General features: G+C 48.4%; 1 pseudogene across 1 annotated transcript; it reads left to right on the plus strand.

Annotated features, from left to right (window-relative positions):
- Positions 1-10,548: 10,548 nt before the first annotated feature.
- LOC311173815 (large ribosomal subunit protein eL14-like) lies at positions 10,549-11,090 on the plus strand (annotated as a pseudogene). Its single transcript has one exon. The product of its transcript is annotated as a large ribosomal subunit protein eL14-like (transcript).
- Positions 11,091-16,748: the final 5,658 nt, after the last annotated feature.

The following is a 16,748-nucleotide window of genomic DNA, read 5'->3' on the forward strand; positions in this document are numbered from 1 at the left end:
TCACGCCTGCAGCCCGCCCAGAGCCGAGGCCAATCGCGGCCGGCAGCCGCGGCGCGCGCAGGCTCCGCCTCCCGGCCCCAGGCCAATCCTAGCGGAGCAGGCCCCGCCGGCACGCCGGCCCCGCCTCCCGGACTTCGCGCGGAGGCCGAGGGCCCGGCCCACTGCGCCTAAGTACACCTGGGCCCCGCCCCGGCGCGGTCACGTGACAGCCCCCGCTCAGCCTATTGGCCGACGGCCCCTGCCCTCCCCCCTCGCTCCTTTCCACCGGCCGCGGGAAATCAAACGGGCTGGTCGCGCCCCAACCGCCACCTGGCCTGCGCGCTGAGGGCGGGGCCGGGGGGCGCACCTCCGGGGTTGCCCCTGACGACCGGAGTTGGGGGCCGGAGCTGTCTGGGTTCCAGCTGTGACCCGCACCGCCCTGCTCCATCCTCGAGACCGCCATTGCCCCCCCCCCCCCGCCCAGGCCTGCCGGGACCCCCCTCCCGCCGAGGCCGCGCCCCCGCCGGCGGGGCAGGCTGGAAGGCGCCGCAGAGCCGTTTTCCCAGCACACTATTGCTTCCGCACGTGGGTACCTCTCGCTTTTTGTGTGTGAGGTAAAGCAATATAGAGAGCAAAAAGTTGACCGAGTTTTGATGCTTGTCTTCGTCCTGAACGCCTCTTTCGCCCTAGGCGTTGCCTCGAGCGCCCCGGGCCGTCCCAGCCTCCTTCAGACGCCGCGGCTCGGGTCCACCACGCGGGAGTCCCCCGGGCTGTGCGGGCCGGCGCCGCGGTCTCGACCAGGGAGGGGGTGCTCGGGCCGGGTGCCCTGCCGCCCCCGCCATCCCTCCGCCTGCTGCCTCCACCTGGCCGGGCCCTCGGACTCCAGGCCCTTGCGCGGGCCATTTGTGTCTGCCAGGAACATGTCATCCGTGACTCTCAGGGTGACCTGCAGTCCCAGTTTACTCATCACTTCTTTTGATCACACCATCCTTTATTTTTCTCATGGCATTTTTGAAAATAAGCACCCTGTTCATTGGCTTCTTTAGTCTATCACCCACCCCAAGCCTGGACTGTAAACTCCACGGCAAGAAGAAATGTGTGGTTGATGCCTGCAGCCTGCAACAGTGCCTGGCACAACGTAGACGCTCAGAGTTTCCTGAATAAGTGAACGGTCCCTGTTTCACAGAAGACTGAGGCCTTGTGGGAGGCTAGTCCTCGGTTCTCCGGAGCGCGGGGGTCCAGCCCGAGAAACGCAATATCCCTCCCAGAAAAAGGCGGCTACAGAACTTGCTCCTCTCTGACCCGGTGAGGAAGCGCGCGGCGCTGAACATCGCTTCTTTTTAGCCCGGACGGCACGCCCGGGGCAGCCCGGGTGCCTACACGCGCCGCTCGGCCCTCCAGAGCAGCCCGTCTGCTGTGCAGCGGGCGGCTCAGGCGCCGCCAATCATGGTCCCAGCGCGCCCTCTGCCGGCCGCTCTGGAGGCTGCCCCCACCGGCGTCCCCGCGGTCCCTCCCTCCGCTCCCTCCCAGCCCACCCCACCAGCCCTTTCCAGTTGAGCACGCTGTTCCCAGGGCACCAGACACTGGACAGAAAAGGAGGAGAAAGACGAGGAAACAGCTAAATCACAACAAGGTGAGGCCATGAAAGGAATGGAAATGACCGCCTCCCCCTTACACTGTTAAGGACCGACTCACCGGCAGTCCTGAGCACAAGGGATTCAAGAAGCTTGAGACCAAGACTGGGATACTTCACAGGGTCACCCTGGCACCAGAAGGATCATATGGAAGGTGCAGAGGGAGCTTGGATGTGAACTGGTTAGCTCTAAGGTAGAGGGTGAGAGGAGAGGAAGCTCCTAGGGAGGGAAGGGTGGGCCCTATCTGTATTAACAATGTGTTAATATTGTTAATATTGTTAACACACACACTTGCACACACACAGGGCATGCAGCAGTTACATAATCTAGTAGTTCCTTGGATAAGAATCAGTGGATGCTACACAGAGAAATGTAATTAAGTCCTCTGTTCAGTTGTAGGGTTTGTGTTTGACATTTTCTGGTTAATTACTTTTTTCTTATTTAAATATTTTAAGTGCTGTAGATAATAATGGCTCCAGTCATTCTATAAAATGAGCTTCCTCCTTTTTCTGTCACTCTTTTGCCATCTGCTTCTGCTCACCTGAACATGTCTCTTGTCTCATGTGTAGCCTGTTAGTCTTTTTTTTCCCCCAGAGATTTATTTATTCATGCATACAAGAACCCAGGTACAGGCCAGATGTGCAGGAGGGTGAGAGGATTCACCAGAGAGAAAACTGGGAACAAAGCAGGCAGACTGACTAAAATACACTGCTGAGGGGAGCAGCGGGGGAAACAGGAGAGGTCTGCCGTGACTTGTGGGTATTTCCCCAGCCTGCCGGGATTGAACCTGCACTGCAGAGGCTGCGGACAGCTTCACAGCACTGCGCTCAATCGCCTGTGCCACCAGGGAGGCCCTAGCCTTTAAGTCTTTAATAAATAAAAATAACCCCCCTGTCTCCTTGCATCTATACATCTCCATCAATTCAACACCAAACTTCCTGAAAGTAGTCTTTCCTGTGTCTCTGCTTCCTCATCTTTTTTCACACCTACCAAGCCAACACTGAGTCCACTTCAGCAAGTCAGTCTATAGTCCCTTCTTAACTGAGATATTTCATGGATTGTTTGGGTTCTCTTTCTTCTCATTCAAGGAAGTCTTCTCATTCACCATTCAGTGAAATGTTCCTGCCATAGTTTCCACAAGTCAATCTTCCCCTTTCTCTCAAACCTTTCCTTTCTGGAGGCCTCCCTGGTGGCACAGGGGTTAAAGACACAGCACTGTCAAGCTATTGCCCACCACTGCAGCATGAGTTTGCAGGCCAAGGAGCTGACTCACATGGTGCAGCAGACCTCTCCTGTCTCGCCCACTGCACCCCCCTCAGCAGTGTATTTCAGTAGATCTACCTGTTCTGCTCCCCACTCTGTCTCTGGTGAATCCTCTCACAACCTCCCTGTCCTGCACCTCAGGTCTACACCCCAGCTCTTGTATGCATAAATAAATAAATCTTTTTTAAAAAAAAATACAACCTTTTCTTTCTGGCTTATTCTCTACCATCCCTGGTCTTTCTTATACTATCTTTTGCCACTTGCCTTCTACTGGTTGCTTTATGCACGCCTAGTTTTTTATTTTTTTATTATTTTTTTTATATATAGACGCATGTTTTTACTTATTTATTTGTCTGTTTGTCCTGTTCATACATGCACTGGGTATAGTCAGAAGCGCGGGAGGGTGAGAGAATTCACCAGAGCCAGAGCGGGGAGCAGAGCAGGCAGAAGGACCGAAGTACACTGCTGAGGGGAGCAGAAGTACACTGCTGAGGGGAGCAGCGGGCGGCAGGAGAGGTCTGCGCGCCATGTGGGACCCTCCTCAGGTGGCCGGGGAGCACGGGGATCGAACCCCTCCTCGGGTCCCCTCGGGTGGCCGGGGAGGAGCCGGGGATCGAACCGGCGCCACAGAGGCTGCGGGCAGCTTCCCAACCCAGCGCTCAACCGCTGCGCCACCGGGGAGGCCCCTATGCACGCCTAGTTTTTGATGAGTCTTATATCTGTGTCTCCACCAGCGAGTTTTTCTCACCTCCCATTAGACCTCTGAGCCAGGCATTCTGTAGCCAATTGCTCCTCAGACTTCTGAAACTTGTTAAGCCCACATCTAAGCTCCTCTTTTTCCTCCCTGCCATCCCCATCCTTGCTGAGTTTTGTCATCACCTCTTCCTTACAGTCACCCCTTACTGCTTATTCCTCATTTGTAGAACAGTTTCCCCAGCATGCCCAGGCTTAGCACTGCAAAGGAGAAGACTTGTATCAAGTTAAGATAATATTGGAAAGATTGAAAAGATGGGTGTCATCTCTGTCCTTTAGTACCAAATACCTCCAGCAACTTCCCCTTCCAACTTTCAAATTGCAACCCAAATCAGAGTTTACTTCCTCTCTTCTGATTCCTGCTCTTATTTCTCAAGTACTACAGAGAGAGTGTTCTGTATCTGCAGCCTCCATCTCCTATTCACTCTTTAGTTGCTGTTACCACTGTCCTAATCTCTTTGCAAGCTCTGCTAGCACTCTGCCAAATCCTTGATCCTTTCTCCATCTTCTACCTCCTGGCCCCATCCACCATATCTGATGTTACTCTCTACCTCCTTCTTGATACCTCTTTTTTAGCTAACAGTAAGAGTTAATATTTATTGAGTACTTGCCGTATGCCACACACTGTGCTAAGCACTTTAGATACCTTCATTTAGTCCCTATCACAACATTATAAAGTATATATTATGATAATTATCCTCATTTTTCAGATAAGTAAATTGAGGTATAGTGAAGTTAAACAACCAGCCTAAAGTCATATGGCTGTGGGACAAGCCAAGCTGGGATCCAATGCAGATCAGCCTAACTCCAGAACCCATCTTCAAAGCCACCAGCTGCCTTCTCCTTTGTTGGGACTATATTTTTCCATCTTCCTCAACGATCTCTTGGCCCCACATACCCTCCAGATCATTCCATAGGTAAGACTTTTTCTTCCAAATTACAGCTCTTGATATACTGACTGCGTTACCTATGTTCTACTTCCTCCCTTGATGGGACACTTAGGAAAGATATTGATATCTGCCATCTGGACTCTTTTTTGCCCCATTTCTCCACTTCTGTCTATGTAGCAGATGTAACTGCAGACTGTTTTCTTCTCAGACTTCTTCATGGGCTCCTTAGTCTTTTACTTTGCCCTTTCTAAAAGTCAGAATCCCAATTTCTCTGTTCTTTTGACTCTATAGCCTCTCCTTTAGAGAACTCATCCACTCCCACCTTCAGATATGACTGGTCATGTGTCCCCCAAAATATATGTTGAACTCCTAATCCCTGGTATCTGTAAATGTGACCTTATTTGGAAATACGGTCATTACAGATGTAATCATTAATCTCAGTGAAGATGAGGTCATTAGGATGGGCCCTGCTCCAGTATGACTGGTGGCCTTACAAGTGGAAACTGCCATATAAAGACAGACAAACAGGGAGATGCCATGTGATGACTAAGGCAAAGACTGAAGTGCTACAGCTGTAAGCCAAGGAGCACCTGCTGCTTTCAGAAGCTGGAAGAGGCAAGGAAGGATCTTCTAAGAGAGGGAAACCCTGCCAACATGTCAATTTATCTTCTATGCTAGAGAGTTATAAGAACAAATTCCTGTTTGTTTGTTTTTTTAAGATTTATTTATTTATGCGTACAATAATTGGGGTATAGGCCATAGGTGCAGGAGGTGAGAGGATTCACCAGAGACAGCATGGGGAACAGAACAGGCAGATGACTGAAGTACACTGCTGAGGGGAGCAGCGGGCGAGTTAGGAGAGGTCTGCTGCGCCTTGTGGGTTGCTCCCTGGCCGGCTGGGGATCAAACTCGTGCTGCAGAGGCTGCAGACAGCTTCATAGGTTGCATCTTAACCCCTTGTGCCACCAGGGAGGCCCTCCCCTGCTTGATTTAAGTTTTTGCCTCATCACTTGACTGCTTTGTGGAAAATAAATTGGAGTAAGGCAGAGGTGATGGGGCATAGGCTAGTGTGGGGGCCATGAGCAGGAATGCAAGTGAGCCGTTTGAAGTATATTTTGGAAATAGTGTCTGTAGGACTCAGTGATTGACTGTTTTACAGTTCTCCTTCTTGATTCCCTCTGAGTATCTGGCAGTTTCTTTGCTTGGATTGTATTTCATTCATTCTATAAAGACTCAGAACTTGGGACCTCCCTGGTGGCACGGGGGTTAAAGAGACCTATAAAGAGAACGCTATAAAGCTTTCACCAGCCACTGCAGCATGAGTTTGATCTCCTGCCTGGCCAGGGAGCAACCCACATAGTGCAGCAGACCCCTCCTGCCTAGCCTACTGTTCCCCTCAGCTTACACCCCAGTTCTTGTATGCATAGATAAGTAAATCTTTTTAAAAAAATAAAGACTCAGAACTGGGCATGTACCTGGCTCTGTGGTAGATGCTGGGAATGCAAAGATCCTACTCTCACAGAGCCCACAGTTGTGTGGACGAGTGCTGCAGGACGAGTGCTGGGACGGGGTGAGCACAGAGGCAGTGAGGCAGAGCAGGTGCCACCTATCCAAGTCAGCCTGGGAGTGTCAGGAATGGTGTCATTGGGAGGTAAAGCCAGTTCCAAGTTGGCCAGATGGAGGAAGGGCAGGCAGGAATGGTAACAGGAGTGACCAAATGAGTGTGACACATGCATGGGCCCAGAACCCAGGATGCAGAATTGGGGTTGAGGCCCCACCTGTCCTTTGGATCTTTCTTTCTTTTTAAAGATTTATTTATTTATTTATACAAGCACTGGGTAGTCAGAAGCGCGGGAGGGTGAGAGAATTCACCAGAGCCAGAGCGGGGAGCAGAACAGGCAGACTGAAGTACACTGCTGAGGGGAGCAGCGGGGCGGCAGGAGAGGTCTGAGCGCCATGTGGGACCCTTCTCCGGTGGCCGGGGAGCAGCTGGGAATTGAACTGGTGCTGCAGAGGCTGCGGGCAGCTTCACAACCCAGCGCTCAACTGCTGCGCCACCGGGGAGGCCTTGGATCTTTCTTTCTTTTTCTTTTTTTTTAAAGATTTATTTAATTATTTATGCATAGAAGAACTGGGATGTAGGCCAGAGGTGCCCAGGGTGAGAGGATTCACCAGAGACAGAGCGGGGAACAGAACAGGCAGACTGACTGAAATACACTGCTGAGGGGATCAGCGGGCTAGATAGGAGGGGTCTACTGCACCATGTGGGTTAGCTCCCTGGGAGGGGATAGAACTCAGGCCATGGTGGTGATAGCTCTGAGACTTAACCCCTATGCACCGGGAAGCCCTGGATCTTTCTTATTCCTTGAGGTATTCTTTTTTTTTTTTTAAGATTTATTTTATTTATGCATACGAGCACTGGGGTACAGGCCAGAGGTGCAGGGGGTGAGAGGATTCACTAGAGACAGAGTGGGGAACAAAACAGGCAGATCAACTGAAATACACTGCTGAGGCGAGCAGCGGGCGAGACAGGAAAAGTCTGCTGTGCCACATGGGTCACCTTCCTGGCCAGGGATCAAACTCACACTGCAGTGGCTGCGGGTAGCTTCATAGTGCTGAATCTTAACCCCTTGCACCACCAGGGAGGCCCCAGGTTATTGTTTTTCTTATAATTTTCTATATACTCCAAAATTTTCTATAATGGACTTGTATTTTTATAGTAAAGAAAATTTGACAGAATCGTTTTAATAACATAAAACCATCCCTCTTACTATAATACAACTGGAGCCTTTTCCCTTCCAGGCAAGGGATAAGTGATACATAACACAGCTGTGTTATCCTTAACTCCAATCCTACCCACATTCCCCAAACCTGTTTTGCTTTGAGTCTAATGTACATACCCCATTTAACTATGAGCAGGCTCCCCAAAGTCTTGACTCCCAGAACCTTAAGATTTCCCAGTTCCTGTATTATTGCATTTACCTTCAGGAGTGACTTGGTCATGCAGACTGAAGGCACCCTTGACCTTCCCTTTGACCTCATCTCATTGAATTAACCACTAAGTTCCATCAATTAAAGCTCCAGATGTCTCTGGTTTTAATCTTTTCTTCCTCACTCCACACCACTACTTTGTAGCAGGCTTCTTTCTTGCTCACATGGGCTGCTGTCAGAGGCTCCCCCATTATCAACACCGCCTTCCAGAGTGGGACTTTTGTTACAAATGGTGAACCTACATTAGAACTCATCGTAAGTTAACTTAGGGTTCACTCTTCATCCATTCTCTGAGTTTGAATAAATTTAGGATATATCCACACCATTGCAGTGCTGTCCAGAATAGTTTCATTGTCTCCAAAATTCTGTCACTTCACCCTCACTTTGATACTGTGACCCACAACTGGTATGAATTTCCAAGAATACAGCCACAGGGGCTCCCTGGTGGCTCAGGGGATTAAGATGCAGCAATCCCCAGCCACTGAAATGCAAGTTCAATCCCTGGCCAGGGAGGTGACCCACATGGCGCAGCAGACCTCTCCTGTCTCGCCTGCTACTGCCCCCAACAGTGTATTTCAGTCAATCTGCCTGTTCTGTTCCCCACTCTGTCTCTCGTGAATCCTCTCCCCCGCCTCACCTCTTGCCTTTACCCCAGTTCTTGTATGCATAAATAAATCTTTAAAAAAAACAAAACAATACAGCCACATCAGTGACTGCCTCTCTGTTACCTACAGAAAAAAGACCCTCTTTTGCATAAATTCAAGACTCCATGATCTGGCCTGGGTCTGTCTTCCCTGCCTTACCTTTCATTTACAATCTCTGCCCACTACCCCCAACCACTGACGTGGCTCTTTTTCTCTGTTCACTCTGCACATCTTCCTCCATACATTTACTCTCATTGTTCCGACTGTCTGGAATGGCCTTTACTCTTATTTCTACCTTTCCCCCTACATTCTACCCGTTTTTCAAGATCTGTTTATTTTTTTTTAATTTTTTAATTTTTTTAAATTTTTTTATAGAGGCATGTTTTTATTTATTTATTTGTTTGTTTGTTTTGTTTATACATGCACTGGGTACAGTCAGAAGCACGGGAGGGTGAGAGAATTCACCAGAGCGAGAGCGGGGAGCAGAGCAGGCAGAAGGACCGAAGTACACTGCTGAGGGGAGCACCGGGCGGCAGGAGAGGTCTGCGCGCCATGTGGGACCCTCCTCCGGTGGCCGGGGAGCAGCCGGGGATGGGGATCGAACCGGCGCCGCAGAGGCCGCAGGCAGCTTCGCAACCCAGCGCTCAACCGCTGCGCCACCAGGGAGGCCCCCAAGATCTGTTTATTAATGTTGCTTCCTCAGGAACTCTTAGTCCAAATCTGAATCACGTGACAGATTTTTAAGGACCACCTTACCTCCAATCTCTCCTTCAGCCCTTCTCTTACACTGCTTCTGGACTATCCTGATCTAACACTGTTTTGTTTATATCAGAACCACCTTCCCTATCAGTCCTTATGAGTAGCATGCTGCTTAATGTTTAACAACCAACACTAAATTGAGGGTACTGATTTGCCGCATCTGCTGATTTCCATGGTGGAAACATTTACACCATGACCACTTTTCAAGATATCTAAGACATTATTGTAGGTGGATGTGGCAAGAGATGTGCACAATTGGTTCTCATAAGCCTATGTAGCAGCCTCCATGCTTCCCAGTCAAAACATTTCATCGGTGTTCTTTTTTAAGATTTATTTATTTATTTATTTATTTATTTATTTATTTATTTATTTATTTATTTGTTTGTTTGTTTGTTTGTTTGTTTATTTATACAAGCACTGGGTATAGTCAAAAGTGCGGGAGGGTGAGAGAAATCACCAGAGCCAGAGCGGAGAGCAGAACAGGCAGAGTGACCAAGTACACTGCTGAGGGGAGCAGCGGGCGGCAGGAGAGGTCTGCGCGCCATGTGGGACTTTCACCTGGTGGCCGGGGATCGAACCGGCACTGCAGAGGCTGCGGGCAGTTTTGCAGCCCAGCGCTCAACCTCTGTGCCACCGGGGCGGCCCCAGTGTTCTTTATAGAGTACTTTTTGTACTATTTGCAGCTCTTCTAAAAACCAAAACTGTTTCTAAATAAAATGTTTAAAAGGTCTACCAGAACAGATATAGACTCATTTTGAATTCTTTCCCCAGAGGGCAAAGAACCCACTCTTTTGGGGTTGAGGCCCTATAAGTTCAAAAGTTCAACTTTGTAGTTGAACAGGCATTTGTATTTGTAGTTGAACAGGCAAGGCTTTATTAGAGAGACTCATGCCTGAGGGAGCCAGGCTATATTCTCCTTTCCCAATCTGGCTCCCTCAGGCATGAGTTGCTCTAATAAAGCCTTGCCTGGTTCAACTACAACTAATGCTCTCTTTTGAATTCTTTTCCCAGAGGGCAAAGGACCCACTCTTAGGGATTTGAGGCCCTATAACAATTTGGCAAACTTCTTTCTCGCCAAAATGTGGGTGCCTTCTAAAATGTTACTCTCTGAGACAAATATGAGAAAATAATGATGTTATTTATCAGGACATAATCCAAAGCCACTGAAAAACCTATGGAAGGGTGTGGGCCTCCTGGTGGCGCAACTTATGAAGCTATCCACAGCCACTGCAGCAGGAGGAGTTCAATGCTCTGGCCGGCCAGGGAGCAACCCACATAGTGTAGCAAACCTCTCCTGTCTCACCTGCTGCTCCCCTCAGCAGTGTATTTCAATCTGCCTGTTCTGTTCCCCACTCTGTCTCTGGTGAATACTCTCACCCCCCCACACACACCTTTGCCCTGTACCCCAGCTCTTGTATGCATAAATAAATAAATCTTCAAAAAAAAAAAAAAAAACTATGGAAGGGTAAATGGAGGGTTTTTCAAGAATATCTAAATTCTAATCTTGGTGAATGGACACAACCACAAGAAGATGGGAAATGAGTCTGAATGTCATTGAAAGAAGATAGAATCTGATCAATTGCATTTGAATTCTCAAGAAAGAAACCTGTAGCTCTCTCATTGAATACCACCAAGATGGTGTTCAGGCTCTTTGTGGAGGGTGGCTGAGTGGCCCACATCTCCTTTGGACTTCATGAGGAGAAGCTGGTCATGAATATAGAAGTTATTGATTAGCAAAGGGGTTTAGTTGATGGGCCTTGCACTCAGGTAAGGTAACAGGCTATGACTTTCAAATGCATGCAGCTTACTGACTTCATATTCAAATTCCCACGCAGTGCCTGCCAGAAGTACATCTGACAAGCCTGGCAGAAGGCAGATATCAATACAAAATGGAAAGTCACAAGATGGGCCAAGAAGATTGAAACCAGAGAAAGGAAAGTCAACATATTAGATCAACATATTAGATCATAATGAAGTCATAAAGGCAAGGAAAATAAATAGAAAAATCAAGTCGAAGTTTGAAGCTTCAAAAGGCAGCTCTCCTGGAAGCTTCTCCCAAATAAGCATCTGCTGCTAAGGGTGCATCGCTAAAAACTGCTACAAAGGTTCCAGCAAAAAGATGGGGGACCTCCCTGGGGGTGCAAGGGGTTAAGTTGCAGCACTGTGAAGCTATCTGAAGCCACTGCAGCATGGCACCAGTTCCATCCCCGTGGCCGGCCAGGGGATGGAAGTAGATCCACCGTATTTTTCAGTAGATCTGCCCATTTTGCTTCCCACTCTGTCTCTGGTGAATCCTCTCACCGTCACCGCCCCCCTCCAAAAAAAAAAGATGGAGGCTGCAGGCAAGAAGTCTCCAGCCCAGAAAACTGCAGGCCAGAAGGTGGCACCTCCAAAAGTTCAGAAGGGTTAGGAAGTTCCATCCCAGAAAACACCTGCTCCAAAGGTATCTAGAAAGAAAGCATGGGAGCATAGCAGGCTATTATTTATGTCATAAATGTTCTTTCTAATATGCTGGCAGAGCAAAAAAAAAAAAGGTTTCCTTATAAAAGTGACTTGATTGGCAAAATAAAATGTTGGGGCTGAGGGACTGACTAACCTGGATAGCAGTCATACTATAGATACAATGCTACCATGAGGCCCCTCTAGGCACTCTCTCACCACTCTATAATACTATAACATAGTTTTCCCTTTCTTTCTATGGTTGTCTTTTTTTTTTTAATCTATTTCTTTTTTTTTAAAAAAAAATTTATTTATGCATACAAGAACGGGTTACAGGCCAGAGGTGTGGGAGGGTGAGAGAACTCACCAGAAAGAGTGGGGAACAGAACAGGCAGATTGACTGAAATACACTGCTGAGGGAGCAGCAGGAGAGTCAGGAGAGGTCTGCTGCGCTATGTGGGTATCTCCCTGGTCGGGGATCAAGCTTGTGCTGCAGTGGCTGTGGATAGCTTCATAGGTTGTGACTTAAGCCCTTGCTCCACCAGGGAGGCCCCTTCTCTGGTTGTCTTTATGCCAAGTTATCTGTGCCTCTTGAGGCCTGTCATCTCTCAACCCCCTTTTATTTAGTATTTGTTATTTTTTTCTTTTAAAGACTTATTTATTCATACAAGAACTGGGGTACAGTCAGAGGCACGGGAGGGTGAGGGAATTCACCTGAGACAGAGCGGGGAGCAGAACAGGAAGATGGACTGAAGACACTGCTGAGGGGAGCAGTGGGCGAGGTGGGAGTGGTCTGCCGCAGCATGTGGTTTTCCCCTGGCAGGCGCAAATCAAACCAGTGCTGCAGAGGCTGCGGACAGCTTCACAGAGTGGCACTCAACCTGCTGCGCCACTGGGGAGGCCTATTTATGTTTGTTTTTCCAACCCCCTTTTAATATCTTAGCTAGGAAACCTTACTACTGTGTCAGAGAAAGAAACTGTCACAATCTGCACAGTATGTATTGTCAGTGAAGATGGCATATTTAAAGTAAGAGGTTTATCAGATATAATTAACATACACACAAATATTTAAAGTGTACAATGTTGTTTTAATTTGTGCAGTTATACAACTGTCATTCAATCAGTTTTAAAACATTTTTGTCTAAAATTCCTCTGCTGTTTTCCCTACACATATCAGCTCTCCACCTCATTTCCCCCTAGTCCCTCAGCACTACGGAACTACTAATCTTTGTGTCTCTATGAATTATCTGGACATTTCATGTAAATGCAATCATGTGCTATATAGTCTTTTGAGTGACTCTTAGCATAATGTTTCATATTCCATGCAGCATGTTCCCAGTCCATCATTCCTTTTTATTGTTGAATAATCTCATTATATGGATGTACTACATTTTATCCCTTCAGGAGCTGATGGACATGTGAGTAGCTTCCTTTATGGTTAAGTCTACTTCCAATATTCCTGTAAGTTTTTAAAGTTCAGGGCCTCCCTGGTGACCCAAGGGGTTAAGATGCAACCTATGAAGCTATCCGCAGTCACTGCAGCATGAGTTCAATCACAGGTAGCGCAGCAGACCTCTCTTGACTCACCTGCTGCTCCCCTCAGCGGTGTATTTCAGTCAATCTGCCTGTTCTGTTCCCCACTCTGTCTCTGGTAAGTCCTCTCACCCCCTACACCTCTGGCCTGTACCCCGTTCTTGTATGCATAAGTAAATCTTAAAAAAAAAAATACAATGGCCTTGCCATGGTTAAAAAAAAGTTTTTAAAATTCAGGTGAAATTCTCATAAACTACTTTTAAACAAATAATTTAGTAGCATTTAGTGTATTCACAATGTTATGCAACTACCACCTATCTCTATCTAGTTAAAAACATTTCATCACTCTAAAAATAAAACCTCGGGGGCCTCCCTGGTGGTGTAGGCGGTTGAGCTCCACACTGTGAAGCTGTCCGCAGCCTCTGCAGTGTGGGTTCCATCCCTGCCAGCCGGCGAGAATCCCACACGGCAAAACAGACCTCACCTGTCTTCCCTGCTGCTCCCCTCAGCAGTGTATTTCTTCAGTTAGCCTGTTCTGTCCCCACCTCTGTCTCCGGTGAATCCTCTTACCCTCCCGTGCATTTGGCCTATATCCCAGTTCTTGTATAAAAATAAATAAATCTTTAAAAAAAATAAATAAAAATAAAACCTCAGGCTTCCCTGGTGGTGCAGGGGTTAAAGTCAGCGCTGACAAGCTATCTCCAGCCACTGCAGCATGAGTTCAATCCCTGGCTGGCCAGGGAGCAACCCACATGGCGCAGCAGACCTCTCCTGCCTCGCCCACTGCTCCCCTCAGCAATTTCAGTAGATCTGCCTGTTCTGCTCCCCACTCTGGTAAATCCTCTCACACACACCCCCTCTGGCTTACACCCCAGTTCTTATATTCATAAATAAATCTTAAAATAAAACCTCATGCCAATTAAGCAGTTATTCCCCATTCTTCCATATTTCGCAGAACCTAGTAACCTATTGTTTCGATGGATTTACCTATTCTGAATATTTCATATCAATGGAATCATAGAATATGTGGTCTTTTCTGTCTGCCTTTTTTCATTTAGTACAGTGTTTTTGAAGTTCATTTAATTGTAGCAAGTATTATGAATTTCTTTTCATGGTTCAGTAATATTCCATGACATGTATATATTACAATTTGTTTATCCATTCATCTATCGATGGGTATTTCAGTTGTTCCCAACTTTTGGCTACTGCGAATTGTGATGATAAAAATATTTAGGTGCATGGGCCTCCCTGGTGGCGCAGCGGTTGAGCGCTCGGTTGCGAAGCTGCCCGCAACCTCTGCAGCACCGGTTCGATCCCCGCCTACTCCCCGGCCACCACCAGAGGAAGGTCCCACATGGCCCGCAGACCTCTCCTGCCGCCCGCTGCTCCCCTCAGCAGTGTACTTCGGTCCTTCTGCCTGCTCTGCTCCCCGCTCTGGCTCTGGTGAATTCTCTCACCCTCCCGCGCTTCTGACTGTACCCAGACTTGTATAAATAAATAAATCTTTAAAAATAAATAAAGCACATACAAAAAAATTTAGGTGCAAAGATTTGAGTTCCTATTTTTAATTTTTTAACATCAGTGTTCATTTTTAAACAATGTTTGCTTCCCCCCACCCCCTCAGGTGTAGTCCCCATGGAATTTCTTTCCCCAATGCACCTGTGCACTATCACCTCAGTCCCTGTGCTCCTCCCTCCCTCGGATCCCTCTCCCTCCTCCTCCCCTGCAGTATGTCTCTGATTTATAATTGTCTGTTTTTGCTTTGTTGTGTTTTGTGAGTACCTATTTTTTAAATTCTTTAGGGTATCCTCCTAGGAGTGAAACTGTTGAAACCTACTGACAGTACATTTTCGAGAACACAAATTCAATTTTTAAAAGTTCATCTAAGGGGCCTCCCTGGTGGCGCAGCAGTTGAGCGCTGGGTTGAGAAGCTGCCCACAGCCTCTGCAGCGCAGGTTCGATCCCCGGGTTCGATCCCCGGCTGCTCCCCGGCTGTTCGATCCCGGAGGAGGGTCACACACGGCGCGCAGACCTCTCCTGCCGCCCGCTGCTCCCCCCAGCAGCGTACCTCGGTCCCTCTGCCTGCTCTGCTCCCGCTCTGGCTCTGGTGAATTCTCTCACCCTCCCACACTTCTCACTGTACCCAGTGCTTGTATAAATAAGTAAATAAATAAATCTTTAAAAAAAAAAAAGTTCACCTAGGAAACTTTCCCCACAACGGACAAAATTTTTAGAACATGGAGTGGAAGGGGCTGAGGGTACTAGCTGTAACATGCTACATAGATTTATTAATTCAAGCGAATGTCTGCAGATCACAGGATTTTTTTTTTTTAAGATTTATTTCTTTATGCATACAAGGGCTGGGTTGTAGGCCAGAGGTGGGGGAAGGTGAGGATTCACCAGAGATATAATGGGGACCAAAACAGGAAGATATACTGAAAATACACTGCTGAGGGGAGCAGCGGGCGAGACAGGAGAGGTCGGCTGCGCCATGTGGGTAGCTCCCTGGCCAGGGATCGAGTTGTTACAGGGCAACCCCGCTCTAAAACGGGTTGCCTGAACTGTCTAGTGCTGAAGTGGCTGCCGATAACTTCCTAGTGCTGAGACTTACCCCCTTGTGCCACCAGAGAGGCCCCCATGTTACAGGATTCTTTAAAAACAAAATAAAAAAACAAGAACCAAATTCAGGGGTTTGGGTTCCAAGCAGTTACTTAGCTGCTTGTCTTGTTCCAACAATTTACTAAAACATACAGGGTAACTAGGAAAGTTGTGCTGGAACTAGAGAGGCGTACAAAATTTCATGAAAAGCAGCTTTCTTCCAATGACCAGGGCTAAGAAAATACATTCCGATAACTAGCTTGTTTCCAGCTCATGGTCATCTATAATCTAGAGAACGTCAACGAAATTTAACATACCACGCTTCTGCACATTCCCCCCTCAGTCGCCCCCCTCCAGAATGCTCACAAACAATTGTTCTGGAGACCGCAGACAACAGCTGGGAAAAGAAACGTGCCATGTAAGTTTCTTTATTTAGCATTCAGCGACAGCATGGCCTCCGTGGAATCCGCCGGGACCAAAACTGACCGAGGGTCTAAACAAGATGGTGGCTGGGACAGGACCGCTCTATCTGTCCAGGTGAAACTCTATGGCAGAGCAGAAGCCGACAGCTGGAGAAGTGAAGCTGAAATGGGCGGTAACCCGACCACACTAGCGCACTAGGAAGAGTGGAGCGGAAAGAGAGCTTTAGCGCATGTGTGGAGCCGGTAGCGGACGGGGATGATGGGTTTGAGATTAAAGGCCCACCCCACAGCGCAAATTTTCCGAAACGTGTGAGTCGTTTAAGTCCGGTTAAAGCCGAGGTGGGGCGTTTCCTAGGACGCATGCGTTCTAGACCAGACAAGCGATACAGTGGCGTGGTCTTTTCAACGCCGGGCGTACAGGCGACGTCTGAGGTGGAAGGGGCGTTCAGGATTCCCAGTACGCATGCGCTTTGAGACCGAGGCGTTACCTTCAGAGGGTGTGGAGAGCAGGAATCCTTATTGCGCAGGCGCAAGGACTGTCCGGTACGTCTAGTGGTCTGTCACGGGGAGGGAAGGGGAGGTTGAAGGGATTAAAAAACCGGGTGCGCCTGCGCGTTTCCTAATGGTGGGAAGAGCTCAGTATTTGTGAGGGGCGGGGTTACGTATACGCGTCATTAGATGGGTAGGTGGGAGGGAGGGTGGAGCTCGGGAATGGAGTGTGCGCTTGCGCAGTGCGGGGGTGGAGGGCGGAGGAGATAGATAGCACGCTTGCGCGGCTGTCACAGGGCTGCTTGGTTGGTCAGTGGGGAGTCGGCGCCTGCGTACTAAGACCCGTGTGCAGCA

This window comes from Talpa europaea (assembly GCF_964194135.1).
Source record: "Talpa europaea genome assembly, chromosome: 7".
Classification (NCBI taxonomy): Eukaryota; Metazoa; Chordata; class Mammalia; order Eulipotyphla; family Talpidae; genus Talpa; species Talpa europaea.